Source organism: Gigantopelta aegis, chromosome 15 (assembly GCF_016097555.1).
Source record: "Gigantopelta aegis isolate Gae_Host chromosome 15, Gae_host_genome, whole genome shotgun sequence".
Classification (NCBI taxonomy): Eukaryota; Metazoa; Mollusca; class Gastropoda; order Neomphalida; family Peltospiridae; genus Gigantopelta; species Gigantopelta aegis.
In genome coordinates, this window is record NC_054713.1 from 1,574,277 (window position 1) to 1,590,583 (window position 16,307).

At 40.1% G+C, this 16,307-nt stretch overlaps 1 protein-coding gene across 1 annotated transcript in view; it reads left to right on the forward strand.

The window, feature by feature from the left end:
* Window positions 1-16,307, forward strand: part of LOC121389661 — a 179,891-nt gene that overhangs the window by 101,313 nt on the left and 62,271 nt on the right. The window contains exon 3 of the mRNA XM_041521309.1: window positions 1,558-1,590. The gene's annotated coding sequence lies outside the window, so the exon portion shown is untranslated. The remainder of the gene's footprint in view (window positions 1-1,557; window positions 1,591-16,307) is intronic.

A 16,307-nucleotide genomic window follows, 5' to 3' on the forward strand; every position in this document is an offset into this window, starting at 1 on the left:
ATACTGGGTTCGGATCCCAGTCGAGGCATGGGATTTTTACTCCAAATACCGACTCCAATCCCTGAGTGAGTGTTCCGCAAGACTCAGTTGGTAGGTGTACACCATTTGAACCGATCAGTGATCCATAACTGGTTCAACAAAGGCCATGGTTTGTGCTATCCTGCCTGTGGGAAGCGCAAATAAAAGATCCCTTGCTGCATGTCGTAAAAGAGTAGCATATGTGGCGACAGCGGGTTTCCTCTATAAAACAGTGTCAGAATGACCATATGTTTGACGTCCAATAGCCGATGATAAGATAAAAAATCAATGTGCTCTAGTGGCGTCGTTAAATAAAACAAACTTTATACCCTCACACAAGGGCGTGATGCAGTTGAGTAGTAGCGCGGTCGGTTTGGAATTGATGCCCGTCCGTGGGCCCATTGGGCTATTTCTGAAAGTGCTCTAATGGTGTCGTTAAATAAAATAAACTTGTTCATGCCCTCGCACAACACCCCCTCGCTGTATAGGGAAATTAAAGTTAAAGTTTGTTTTGTTTAACGACACAACTAGAGCACATTTATTTATTAATAATCGGTTATTGGATGTCAAACATTTGGTTATATTGACATACAGTCTTACAGAGGAAATCCGCTACATTTCGTCCAATAGTAACAAGGGATCGTTTATATGCACCATCCCACAGACAGGATAGCACATGCCATGACTTTTAAAATATCAGTCGTCGTGCACTGGATATAGTGACAAATGGCCCAATGTGCCCACCGACGGGGATCGATCCCAGACTAACCACGCATGAAGCGAGCGCTTTACGACTGCGTAACGTCCCGCCCCACAGGGAGATTAAACGCCGGCTCTATAACAACCACATCGATCTTCACTGCATCCGAAACATGCTGATTACAATCCAAGGTTTCTCCTCACATCACAAATTCCACGGTTGCTGGTTTCTCAGCCGGAGCCAACTTCCGGTTTTCGTTTAAATTGCAATTATTGTATTCCTTCGCTTCCTTTGGTTCACGTGCACCGCTAAATGGATTTGACCACGACTGATATCCGCTGCCACGCCGGCAGGAATGTGACTTATAGGTCGGACCTTGCATCGACTGGTTTGACTGCAAGGGTTCCTTATTAACACCCGGAAAGTGCCGCAGTGGTGATATGTCATTACTAATCCGGGATTATCTCAGATTATACTGTGAGACACGCTGCAGACGGCGCATAAACAGAGGCCGCATATTGAAGTGACATGTTTATACTGTTGGATTAGGACCAATGTAAACACCTTCTTGTTTTTTCTTCGTCGTCTTCTCCTTCGCCAGGCGTTCGAAGTTCTTCAAAGGAACGGAGCATTGGGGGGCGGGTCTGTCTGCATGTATGCCTGTGTTTAACGGTGTCTCATATCTGAGAGTGTATATTTTAAAGATAGTTAAATACTGTTCGCCTGTTCAATTCGATAGCTAAAACAGATGATACATATGCCAGATATCGTTAAGAAATCTGTCTTTTTCTTTCTTTCTTCATATAGCTGGTAACGTGTTTTTACTTTTGTTATTGCAGATATCCAAACGAGTTCTTTTAACATGATCCAAGGTAAGATAACTCTATTTACTCAGCATTTCTCTTGCACGCTTTCAGCTGTCAAACAAAAGCTGACTGTCCTCAACCGCCATATTATTTCCTCCGTTTGTTCACTTGATACTTGTCGTGTACTTTGGCGTCTGGCCTTTTCGAGTGCGATAAGAGAGTTATTACAGACAGTGACGACAACAGGAACAATGTTGGTATGATGCAGTTACGATTGCTTTTGAACCGGCATTTGTCGTCGATCATCAACAACATCAACTTCAACAACATCATCATCACCATCATCATCATCATCATCACCATAATCACCATCATCATCTTCAGCACCATCATCATCATCCTCACCATCATCATCATCATCATCATCACCATCACCATCAGAAACTTTATTTAGTCTCTTATAAAATAAATTTAAAAATTACTTTTTATTGCTCGTATACGGTATATGTCGGGTCTGCATCTGTTCTCGGGGGTTGAAACCTAGGCAGTTTTGCAGATCTGTCGCAGGTCGTCTGCATCTGTTTTCCTCTGATATAGATTTTATGGAAACCAGATCTTAAATTCGCACCCGCCAGATATGAAAATGTTTTTTTTTTATTTAACGTTTCACTCAACACATTTTATTTACGGTTATATGGCGTCAGACATATGGCTAAAGGCAATGAATAATAAATAAATATTGCATTACTTGTTGGAAACCAAATCTAGCTATCGCATCACCTTAACTGAACCATGATAGAGTGAAATCCATGCCATCCCTCTCGGCAATTTTAGTTTTTGAATTATGGACCATTGCCATAATTCAATTATTTTTTACAAAATGCCATTAATAAATGGGGTATTAAGGGACAAATCAAAGTATTGTTGTTTAGGTAATACTTTGTTAGACCATTAAATAGGTCAGTGGTCTGTGACAATATGCCTTTAAGGACCACACAAATATTGATAGAGGAAACCCGCTGTCGCCACTTCATGGGCTACTCTTTTCGATTAGCAGCAAGGGATCTTTTATATGCACCATCCCACATACAGGATAGTACATACTACGGCCTTTGTTACACCAGTTGTGGAGCACTGGCTGGAACGATAAATAGCCCAATAGGTACACCGACGGGGATCGATCCTAGACCGACCGCGAATCAAGCGAACGCTTTACCACTGGGCTACGTCTCGTCCACCCCCGCCAGATGTGTGTGTATGAATATGAAGTTTGCTATAGTTATACATGGAGATGCATTTATGTAGTAATTTCTTCAAAACTGAGCCACTTTTAAAAATGGAGAAATACATTTCTGAATTTTATGATTCTGATTTTTGGTCTGGGCCATTGGAAGTTATCAACTGTATTACTGTGATACGTAGGACACTAGTGAAAGTTTCTGTGATGGCGAGTGACTCTCAAACATTAATTCTGTAGAACGCTGGATTAAGAACCGCGCAAAAAATGAAAGACGAAAGCCAAGGGTTACTGTTTTCGATTACCGCAAAGGAGCTTTTATAGGCACCATCCAACAGACAGGATAGTACATACCACAGTTTTATTACACCAGTTGTAGAGAACTGGGTGTAGAGAGAAATAGGAAAGTGGGGCACTGACGATGTTAGATCCCAGATCGATGGCGCAACAGGCGGCCTCGTTACCCGCCTTACGTCCAGAACCACTTAGTGTGGAGAAAAAAACAAACAAAACATGATAACATTTACTTTCGTGAAATTCAACGTGGTTTTCGTTTTGTTTAAAGGGACATTCCTGAGTTTGCTGCAATTCAACGTGGTTTTCGTTTTGTTTAAAGGGACATTCCTGAGTTTGCTGAAATTCAACGTGGTTTTCGTTTTGTTTAAAGGGACATTCCTGAGTTTGCTGAAATTCAACGTGGTTTTGGTTTTGTTTAAAGGGACATTCCTGAGTTTGCTGAAATTCAACGTGGTTTTGGTTTTGTTTAAAGGGACATTCCTGAGTTTGCTGAAATTCAACGTGGTTTTCGTTTCGTTTAAAGGGACATTCCTGAGTTTGCTGAAATTCAACGTGGTTTTCGTTTTGTTTAAAGGGACATTCCTGAGTTTGCTGAAATTCAACGTGGTTTTCGTTTTGTTTAAAGGGACATTCCTGAGTTTGCTGAAATTCAACGTGGTTTTCGTTTTGTTTAAAGGGACATTCCTGAGTTTGCTGCAATTCAACGTGGTTTTCGTTTCGTTTAAAGGGACATTCCTGAGTTTGCTGAAATTCAACGTGGTTTTCGTTTTGTTTAAAGGGACATTCCTGAGTTTGCTGAAATTCAACGTGGTTTTGGTTTTGTTTAAAGGGACATTCCTGAGTTTGCTGAAATTCAACGTGGTTTTGGTTTTGTTTAAAGGGACATTCCTGAGTTTGCTGAAATTCAACGTGGTTTTGGTTTCGTTTAAAGGGACATTCCTGAGTTTGCTGAAATTCAACGTGGTTTTGGTTTTGTTTAAAGGGACATTCCTGAGTTTGCTGCAATTCAACGTGGTTTTGGTTTTGTTTAAAGGGACATTCCTGAGTTTGCTGCAATTCAACGTGGTTTTGGTTTCGTTTAAAGGGACATTCCTGAGTTTGCTGAAATTCAACGTGGTTTTCGTTTTGTTTAAAGGGACATTCCTGAGTTTGCTGAAATTCAACGTGGTTTTCGTTTTGTTTAAAGGGACATTCCTGAGTTTGCTGAAATTCAACGTGGTTTTGGTTTCGTTTAAAGGGACATTCCTGAGTTTGCTGCAATTGTTAAGATGTTATCTACTAACAGATACTTTTTAACGATTGTAATTTTACATGTCAAATATTTTTTTCTTCATAAAATATTAGTGGCTCTATAGTAAACGTGTTTCTCATCATTCTAATATTTGTACTAGGTTAAAGTTCATTTTATTTCCTGCAAAATCGTTTCGCACTTACGACATTATTGAAGACAAAAGACAGTTTGGGATTGTTACAAATATTAAGACGACCAGAAACACCTTGAATATACAGACATTGATATTCTAGAAAATATATTTAATATGTGACTGTAATCGTGGAACTATTTTACTAGTCGGAAACACCTTGCAATGCAGCAAACTCAGGAATGTCCCTTTAAATCCTAAAGTAAATATTCGATTTACAGGTTTGCAATATCACTTAAAGGCACTAAATCTCAAATCTGTGTGCAACCAAAAGAAAAACGCAGTTGCGGCCATAATAATAGCACTCAAGTCTCAAAGTGTGTAGGCTACTGAGAGTATTTAAAACACATTTATGCTATTAGTGTATAAACTGGCTTGATTTTATGGCGTAAACTATTTTCGTTATTTGGTAATCGTCACTAGTCAAAGTAGGTCATCGTTCGGAGAAATATATGTGTTCTAACCTCTCAGGTTCATCCAAATTTCACGAATGATCAAAGTAATCCACTGACCCCTCCCCCAAAGCAAAAACAATTTTAAAAATCCCAAAATAACAAAACTGGAAGAAAAGGAAAGGCGAAACAAGTTTAAAATGTCAACATTTTAAAAACACGTTTTTGATCTAGTGGCTTTAACGTTTTCGTAATTCCCAACAGACGCACGCGCACCAGCCGCGTCAGGTGGTGATTGGATGAGAGGGCATTTTAAAAAGACATTTTCACGCGACCTGTCAATAGATTGGATTATTTACGTCTGCTTAGCAGGTGTCTCGGGATTCAATGGGGAGGAGACGAGGAACGGGAATAATCTCTCAAGATGTTCAACATCGTGTGTGTGTTACCAAACTGGTAATTAATAAATGATAGCTAGATTCGGTACGTCGACTTCTTGTATATATAGGTCAGGAACATAGAACAAACAAAAGGGGCAAGGCTAACACATCGTTTGTGTATGCCTACTTCTTTATTCTTTATTTTTTCTCTCTTACGCTGACTCAGTTTCTTGTTCTTTCCTCTCATTTTCTCTTTCACGTGTCATCTCTCTCTCTCTCTCTCTCTCTCTCTCTCTCTCTCTCTCTGTCTCTCTGTCTGTCTGTCTCTCTCTCTCTCTCTCTCTCTCTCTCTCTCTCTCTCTCTCTCTCTCTCTCTCTCTCTCTCTCTCTCTCTCTCTGTCTGTCTGTTTTTCTCCCTCCTTTGTTTCTGTATCTATCTCTTTCTCCCCCCTCCCCCTTCTCTCTTTATTTCGTTCACTCGAACACGTGTAAGACACACACGCAAACAGTTCCATCCTTTAGGTTTACAAAACTATTAAACAGAATAATTCAAAATAAATACTTTCGAATAGGCGATTGAATATTTATAACAGACGAACGATAAACGGCAACAAGGTACACATGACTAATTAATGACAAGGCACCGGAAACCCTGCGAATCATCTTGCAGTTTTATGATCCTATTCCTAAATGTGAAATTTAATGAACGAACAAATTGTTGAAATGGAGAATTTGGCGGAGCAATGACGTAGTAATTTCTATTTTTAGTAACATTGTATTTGACCTTTGACACAGAGAGCGGAAACGAGACCTCGTTTAAGACGTCATGATCGGATTCCTATGTGTTTCATTAAAATCAGATAATAAATAGAGTCGGTCGAGCGGTGACGTCGGATTTCTATTTTTAGAAACAGCGACATTGACCTTTGACGCAGGTGAAATGCAAACTCATTTAAGGAATGATGATCCTATTACCTTATAATGGTATGTGAAGTTTAGTGAAAATTGGGTGAGAAATGAAATCGCTAGGGCGGTTATGTCGTGGTGTGACGTACACGGACAAGACGCTATATCCCTTGGACTCGGCGTTAGGGGATACCTTTTGAGAGTGTGTCATGCGCACACACACTGACTGCGGCGCTCTCCTGCCTATCAAATACATTAACATTTTAATAATGATGACCAAAATGCTTTTTCTTGTTGTTGTTGTTGCACCTCCCCATCATAAAATAAGATAATAATAATAATTACAAAAAAAAAATAATAATAAAATAAGCAAATAAATAAATACATTTTATTTTTATAAATAATTAAATAAATGAACAAATAAATAAATAAAAACAAACAAATACAAAATAAGTAAATTTTATTTATATAAATAAATAAATAAATAAATAAGTAAACAATAAATGAAATACTACTCACTCCCCATCGCATTCGTCCATTTTGTTAATTGAGTTTATTATTTGTGGCACGTTCCTAAGAGACGGAGAGACGGAACAAAGCTAATTTGCGAGTTTCGCCCTTCAGCCAAAAGATACACTGAACGGCTGACGTGTTACACTATCACTTAAGCGTGCGGTAATAACGGCGATGTTTTCTGCAAAACATGCTGGCCAGTCTATTATTTGAGTGATTGGCGTAATTTCCCTGCCCCTCGCAATTAATGGATCACTTCTCTCGTACACCGGTCACTGCGAAGCACCAATTTTCTCCAATTTATCATACGTTTAATGCACACTGTGCAGAATGCGGCATAGGTCACTGCTTCGTGGTCTAGCATTGAGCGAGTCTCGATTACCTAGGAGATCGATTCCCCCAGCATGCGTACGGATTATCGTTCCTCGCTAGACTGCAGTGTTCTAGTGTAGGATTCCACGATGAATGGATAAATCAGTCACCGGATAGGGATGGATGTGCGTTCCGTACTGGGTAACTGGGCAACATTATACAAGTGCTTCACTGCAAAAGGAGCAGGACGTCGCCCAGTGGTAAAGCGTTCGCTTGATGCACGGTCTGTTTGGGATCGATCTTCGTCGATGGGCCCATTGGGCTATTTCTCGTTCCAGCCAGTGCACCGCGACTAGTATATACAATATCGTGGTATGTGCTATCCTGTCTGTGGGATAGTGCGTATAAGACATCCCTTGCTGCTAATCGAAAATAGTACCCCATGAAGTGGCGAAAACGGATTTCCTCTCACAATATATGTGTGGTCCCTATCCATATGTCCGACGTCATATAGCCATAAATAAAATGTGTTGAGTGCGTCGTTAAAAAAACCTGTTCCTTCCTTTACTGCAAAAGTGTCAGAAGTTATGACTTTCGTTCCAATGTATTTTGTTGTCTATATTGTCAGTGGCTGTTCTATATAGTATACAGGATGTGTCGTCTCAGAGTGGCAGTCATCTTGTAAAGTAGTAAAGTGTATCACCCTGCGAAATGGTAGTCCTACAGAATAAGTAAAAAAGGTGTATGCCTGACGAGTTGTACTGTCGTGGGCTAGAGCAGTCCTACCGTCCTGACAATCCTACATATGAAGTAGGAAGGGTATTGTTATGGCGAATGGTTGTGTCCTGGGGAAGTAGGAAGGGTGTATTGTTCTGGGATTTGGTAGTCATATAGATGAAGTGGAAGGGTGTATTATCATAGGAAATTATAGTCGTACAGATTAAGTACGAGGGGTGTATTGTCCTGGGAATTTACAGTCCTACAAACGGAGTAGGAAGGGTGTATTGTCCTGGAAAATTACAGTCCTATATATGGAGTACGAAGGGTGTACTGTCCTGGGAAATAGCAGTCCTACAGATTGAGTACGAAGGGTGTATTCTTGATAATTACAGTCCTACAGATTGAGTAAGAATGGTGTATTGTCCTTGGAAATTACAGTCCTACAAATTGAGTACGAAGGGTGTATTGTCCTGGGAAATTACTGTCCTATATATTGAGTACGAAGGGTGTATTGTCCTGGGAAATTACAGTCCTACAGATTGAGTACAAAGGGTGTATTGTCCTGGATAATTACAGTCCTATAGATTGAGTACGAAGGGTGTATTGTCCTGGAAAATAGCAGTCTTACAGATGTGGTAAAAAGGGTGTCTCCTTGACGAGTATTGTATCCTAGGAAATGGTATTCCCTATAGGGGATGTCCTCGTAACTCTCCATTCCTGAAAAATAATGGAGACGAGGCCCTGCAGATACACCACTAAATAATAACTTTATACCGATATATGTTAGTATGGAGTTTAACACTAGTGATTTTGGTGGGTTAATTAAGTAGGGTTTCATCTGTTCATTACTGAAAAATAAAGGATCGTTGAGACAATACTGTGACGTCATAGGTGTATTTTAACAACGGAAGATGTCTGAAGGGACTATCGTCCTAAATAATGGGAATTATCTGGGGAGGTTGAACCGATTGCATGTCAATTCATTTTCTCTGATTTTCTCAAGTTGCCAGAACGCTGTGCTAGGCACGCATGCAATCTGTCTAAGACCATCTGGTTCCGTGACTGAGATTCGTGGATAGTTTAAGGCCCAGTCACACCGGGCTTGCAACCAGGTTACGACCTAGCTGCGACCGAAAAATTTTGCAATCGTGGGCAAATCGTACAAAGAGCGTGCGACTGGTCGCAGAGGTCGTGGGTGATCGCCACAGCAAAATCTGTCGCAGCAAGGTCGATGGTCATGTTCAGAACTTCTGACCTGCGATTCCAAATCGTAAGAGGTTGCAGACAAGTCTTACATGGTCGTACCACCAGTCGTGCATGCTCGCACCACCAGTCCTGGAGTATCGCGGGTCCCACAGTCGCACGATTGATCGTGCAACTGGTCGTGCCACCTGACAATTGGTGGTGCCACTTGTGGTACGACCTCACGATCGGTAGTGCGACCAGTCACGACCTGTCCCGACTGGTTGCACGACCTTACGATTGGTGGTACCACCTGTCTTTAGCTGCCCGAGACCAGTATATATGGAGCGCTTCTGGGGATTCAGGTCACTCTCCACTACGGCGCCCAGGGAATATCGTTATGCCACCAGGAAGACTCGAACTTATGATCCTGATGAACGATTGAGAGCCTTTTATATCCGATTGAATGGCCTGCGACCGATCGCACGACTGGCTGCGACTGCATGCGATCAGTCGTGCGACTGGTCGTAGGTATACACGACTGATCGTGCGAGTGGTCGCAGGTAGACACGACTAGTCGCACGATTACCTACGACTGATCTTGCGATCAATCTTCTCTAATCATTGGTGATCGCACGACCACGCGTGCCACCAATCGTACGATGACCTACCACCAGTCTTAAAAGCAATCGCAGCATGCGACCGCTATGGAGATCGTCGCAAACATTGCCGATTGGTCGTATCTCTGCCAAATCGCCACCAATCGCATGATCCAGAAATCGTACGATCCCGTGTGACTGGGGCTTTAGATCGCAATATAGAAGCGGGTGTACCCGTCTTACATCTCTCCCCTGTCTGCTGTTTAGAGTCAGTTGTGTAAGGCCGCATTTTGCACGCATTTCTTGCGTTTTTTCTGTGGCTGCGTGTTTAATACTTAAAACATCTTAAATCACAGATTACACGTTTAGCACGTGCATCATGCGCCCGCCAGACATCAACAGCTGATGATTCACTAGCCGAATCGCTGAGTTAGATCCAAAAGGATCCTGTCAAGTTGGGTATTAGTTTTGTAAATAGCCGCTACAAGTTCAGCTATATTTAAACATTTAAAAAGGAAGTTATGATGGTAGTCACTGTAAACAGTTTAACGAATAAGCCGTTACGTTGGAGAATATATTCCAAAGTGTGGATTCATAACAAAATAATTACAGGGTTTATGGTTAATTGTTTACGAATCCACACTTCCTCGTATATTCTCCACTACAAAATCAAAGGCTAACCGTGTATGTTTCCATTATATAAAACGATATATGAAAACGTGGATGAATTTCAAGACAGCAATACAAACGAATGTTGGATTTTTTATACGTTATACGCCATGCGCATTTGGAATTGGCTTAAAACCAAATCTTCAAAAGTTAAAGTTTACGGAATATGAACTCAGTACCTAATGTGTTAGCAATCATTTTACCACATTCAATAAATCGTGATCCCACTGTTGAGCTACCTTATTAAAGTAAAACACAGTAAAGATAAAGGTTAAAGTTTGGTTTATTTAACGACACCACTAGAACACATTGATCTATTAATCATCGACTACTGGATGTCTAAGATTTGGCAATTTTGAAGTCTTAAAGATGAGACCCGTTACATGTTTCCCATTAGTAGCAAGCGGTCTTTATATGCACCATCGCACACGATAATTTTGTGAGGTTGTTAAATACATAGTTTGTGACACTGTCTGACTATCTCCTGCTTGATACTATCTCGGGCTTGGATGAACCAATGGGGAAAACACAGGGAGAGACTTTGGGGCTCATGTAGACTGGATGCGCACGTCTAAAAACGCATGCAGCCAGCCGCAATTAAATAATATTGTATACGGTTTATATGTCCAAAACGAAAGCCACAGACGCATCAGAATCCACCAGTCGGACCGCACGCACGTGCCGAGTCAAGTCTATATGCGCCTTTACGAAGCGTGTTTTTTCTTCTCTTAAACGCGTGTGTTTAAGCATTGTAAATAAATTGAAACTAGTATATGTTTTAATACATATAGTGACATGCGCGAAAGACAAACTAGTGTATGTTTTAATACATATAGTGACACGCGCGAAAGACAAACTAGTGTATGTTTTAATACATATAGTGACACGCGCGGAAGACAAACTAGTGTATGTTTTAATACATATAGCGACACGCGCGGTAGACAAACTAGTGTATGTTTTAATACATTTAGCGGCACGCGCGGTAGACACACTAGTGTATGTTTTAATACATATAGCGGCACGGCGGTAGACACACTAGTGTATGTTTTAACACATATAGCGGCACGCGCGGTAGACACACTAGTGTATGTTTTAACACATAGCGGCACGCGCGGTAGACACACTAGTGTATGTTTTAATACATATAGCGACACGCGCGGTAGACACACTAGTGTATATTTTAATACATATAGCGACACGCGCGGAAGACAAACTAGTGTATGTCTTAATACATATTGAGACACGCGCGGTAGACAAACTAGTGTATGTTTTAATACATATAGCGACACGCGCGGTAGACAAAACGCATGCTTTGTAATTGTGTTCTAAATATGTTTGACCGCCCGTACGTGTTCCTCCTCTCCACCACCCATGACCCTATGGTCCTGCTGTTTGATCCGCCCCTGGGTGATGTTTGTCGTTTAGTTTTGTGATCTTCATTCCGCTTCTGTAATCGATATTTATTGAGCATCCTCCACCGATGGGCGGGGCTAGATGGCGGTATACCTATACAGATAGGTCCGTGCTTCGCTTTCTGGCGATATCAGCGTCAAATGAGGAATGTCGGCCACCAGGGTAATAAGCCCGTCAATACTGGTCGGCTCTACTTGATCTTTCACATTTCACTCTAGCCGCCATCCCCGCCAGACGTCGCCGCGTCGAGGTGCATGTTAGTTCCTTGTTCCTGGGTGACATGCGCACTTAGTTCCGGATAACGTTACCTGTGCCGATTGTAACAATAACCTCGCAAGAAACACTATTTTGTGTCGTTATATACTGTTTTCCTAACGGCTGTTTCAAAGTAAGTATTTTTTTATAATTATTTGAAGGAAAACTATTAGTATTTTATTCCTAACATAATTTTAAATGTTAGGCGTAACATAGTTTATCTGTCAATAAACCTTACTCTCAGTTTCGCAAAGTTAACTGTGCCAGACAGCAGCTATATTCCCGCGAGAAACTCTACTTCTTTTCGTTATATACTGGTTTCTTAACGGCTTTTTCAAAGTAAATTGTTTGGGGGTTTTTGTTGGGGTTTTTTGAAATTATTTAAGTAAAATAGAATAAATTACTGGTAATTGATTCCTAACACAATCCCAAATGTTAGGCGTAACATAGTTTATCTGCCAATAAACCGTATTCCCTGTTCTGCAATACAATTTTCTCGACTGCAAGTTTTGAAATTTCGTTTCTAATAATTGTCCATGTTGAAATGGAGAAAAACAAACTAATTTCCTAAACGCATATGGCTTAGGTGCAAATACCTTATTTGTTAAAACATTTTTTATTTCCTATTACTTTCGTAACAGCAAATTTAACGCAAGCAAATTCGCCCCTAATTGTCCATCATGTAATAAAGGAAAACTAAATGACGTTTTGTTGAAGGCACCTGGGAGTTGGGTATATACTGACTGACGTGAAACAGGTTCTAATTGCGGTGCACTGTACGCTTGTAGGTTAGGTCTGCTAATTGGGACTTACGTCATGTTTGTGTAATTACATGTCATCTCTAAACGAGCTTGTTTTCCTATTGGTAAATTGAACCCTCTATTGGATCAGGCCAACTATATTCGGCGCCAGAGGGTTAGAAATAGATACAAGTTATAGCTTTAATTGCGATGTGTACTTGCGTGGTTTCTGGATCAGGGCTAAACAGGTTCTAAGCGGATGGCTGTGTCATTTGCGAAGCGAATGGCTGTGTTCTATGATAAATGCGATAACATATCAGCAAGTCAGAACCGTGTATGATGAGTGACTAGAATACGACAACTGCACCAGGATCTGTATATAGAGAGGAACGAAACCAGTGCAGAGTAGTATTATCATCTGATGATCATTTAGCATCAGTCAGACTCACACACACAGCGATCTCTGATATGGTAATCGGGTAGCACTGTTTTGAATAAGAAGACGCAGCAATGACACCAAGATCTAGATTCTGAAGTAATAGTTCATTACAGCTAACCAGTTTCACACTGTGACGTAATAATTATGATTCTTTGTGTTTTTTGTTTTTGTTTTTGTTTTGGCTACAAGGCTAGAAACAGTAGACTATTTCTTGCTCTAGCCAGTGCACCACGATTGGTATATCAAAGGCCGTGGTATGTGCTATTCTGTATATTGGATGGTGCATATAAGAGATCCCTTGCTACTAATGGCGAACTGTACAGGGTTTTCTCTCTAAGACTATATATCAAAGCTACCAAATGACTGACATCCAACAGCTGATGATTATCAAATCAATGTCATTTAGTTGAGTCGTTAAAATAATCAAAACCTAACTTTTAACTTTAGAAACAGTAACAGATGTAAACTACTTTTGATGATACTTTTAAACTTCTTATAGGTCAATATGTCTGTCGTATATTTATTTATCAGAACCTTCAGATTGCTTCATCCTAAACCTCTAAATACGCATAGCCTTGGGAGTGGCAGTCCTCCTACAGACAAAACACCTCACAGTGATCCATGAAGTAGTATCGACTGAAAACGGACATAAAGCTTATAGGTACTGGGTTCGCAGTCCGGTACCGGCTCCCACCCAGGGCGAGTTTGAACGACTCAATGGGTAGGTGTAAGACCACTACACCCTCGTCTCTCTCACTAACCACTAACAGCTAGCAAGTTACCCACTGTCCTGGACAGACAGCCCAGATAGCTGAGGGGTGTGTGTGTGTCCAGGACAGCGTGCTTGAATATTTAATTGGATATAAGCACGGAAGTAAGTTGAAATGAAATGAATGAGCTTTTAGTCTATTTGCGTCAAAGGGAATCGATGAATTAGTATGCAGCTTTATAACGAATAAAGTTAAAATTCATATGAAAACATTACGTTTTAAACACATACCAACTCAAATAAGTGTAAATAAAAAGCTCTCGAAACAAATTACAATCAAGTTATATGTATTAATTCTAATTTTTGGATTCAGGGATGTAGACCAAATGGTAGAACAGCCAATGTATGCAGCATCATTGGTATTATTACTGAAGTAATCGATAATTAATGCAGTGCACATAAATGAAAGGTAGAACTGCGCTTTTTAACATTGGCTATTCCATCAGTTATCTCTATACCTATCTAAAATGGAAGAATGCTGCAACCTACGTAATTTATTAACTTTTGTTTTATTTACACTATACTGTGATGATTTGTTTTCTTTAACACCCCCCCCCCCCCCCGATAATTAATGGCGCAGACCATAGTTTCAGCCCATGAAAATGGACACTAAGTTTAGTTAATCTACAAACCTGCCACATATATTTGGATAATGTTATAACAGAAGCTAAAGTCTGTGATGTTTAAACAGGGAAACACAGTCTAAAATACCTAGAGCTTGTCTTGATAACCATTACTTCTCAGACGAACGTGCGTTTTTAGAAATATGAACAAAAAGGCATTTTGGTGTATTGCAAAATCCGGGATGACCAGAACCACTTCAGGTGTACAAACATGAATATTCTAAATAATACAATGTAAGTACTTGTAACTTAAATGATAAAAAACCCGGCTTTAATAGTTAAAAATATGTCGTAGTGTTTAAAAACTAATGTCTGTCACTTTAACATTATTTATTTAAAGTTACATTCGAATTCATTTTGTAGGTGATGTACTTTATCATCTTCAGACATTGATTTAGATTTTTAAATTTCTGTTTCACTAATTGTTATACTTTTCTTTAGCACTCAATAGTCAATATTTTTGAACGTGCTTTACTCTCTGTTTCCATGACAACTATGCGTTGTTCTTGTTTTTTTTAGCATTTTATAGACTTTTGTTTTGTTTTAGAAGAAACGTTCTGTTTATATATAGACTTTACATTTCAGATTCATTAATTGCTTTGTCTTTGTTTAACACTAAATAATCCTATTATCTGAAAGTGCCATCAAACATCCATTAATGTACTGCAAGTAACTGTTTTTCAACTAACTAGTTATTTGCTTCATTCTTCAAGTGTGCATTATGGTGTTTAACGGCATGCCCGTAGGAACGATATTTGGAGTAGGGGATGGGGCACGCTATTTTCGTAGAGGGTGGGGGGGGGGGGGAGGGGGGGGGGGGGAGCACACGCCATATACATATATTTAACCTTATTTATATAAAACGTACAACACAACGTACGTTTTCGTTCTCGGGGGTGGGGTGGGGTAGGGGGTAGTGGAATCGACCCCACTTAATGCAGATACATATTATTCTGTGTTTTGTTGTTTTTCTACCATTGAATGCCAGGTTCTTCGACCGATGTATCAAAGGTGAGGGTGCCTTATCCTGGCTTTGCGAAAGTGCATTAAGGGTTGCACACAACCATTAATTTATCAATGCAGTTCATTAAAATTGTTTATGTCGGATATATTCTGCAAAACAAAACCCCCAAATACAACAATATCGAAAGGGTGATGTGACTACTGGCTGTAGGGAATACTCTCCTTTGGACAACCACTTTTCAAAATATCAACATAGCCTTTATTATGTGGACCACGGACACTTTCAGCTAGACGTCTTCATACCAGAGCACCGCCTCATGGTTGTGTTATGCAGGTGGAAGTATACACATATCTCAACTCACGAAGTCTGTAAATCACTTATTGTATAAGGAACCAAACCATCATTTGCGGTGTCGTTATTTGATGTAGCAGGCAGTTTGTTGTCAGTGGGTTATCGACACTACACACGGTGTTTTGATACCTAAACATTAACCTTACTGTTTGTGGTAAACGTAGTTCGTATAGCGATTCAGGATGTCGTCGTTTACTTCTCAGACCAAATGTCGAAGAGGCCGCGTGTCGGCCATTCAATAGTCATAGTTATACTAACATTCCTTTCCTTTATGTTCAGCTGGTATCAAGACAAATAGTCTAGACAGTGCGCTGGGTGACATCTATCTAGAACTATTTATATTTGTCGAGTTAATTGAATTCAGCTGTGTATTAATGTTAGGGGCGGCCAACCATTCAGTTATCAAGCTGACTGTTGCAGCAAACTGATAGACACACGACGCAAGAGAAAACGAATTACTTTTCATAACTGGTCATGATGTAGGCGTTTTGTTTCTTTGTCTCTGCTTTTCTTTCTGGTGTTTTTTCCCATTATTTGTTATTGAAGGGAGGGAGGTATTGTTGTTTTTGTTTTGCTTTTTATTGTTTGTTATTTGTTTGTT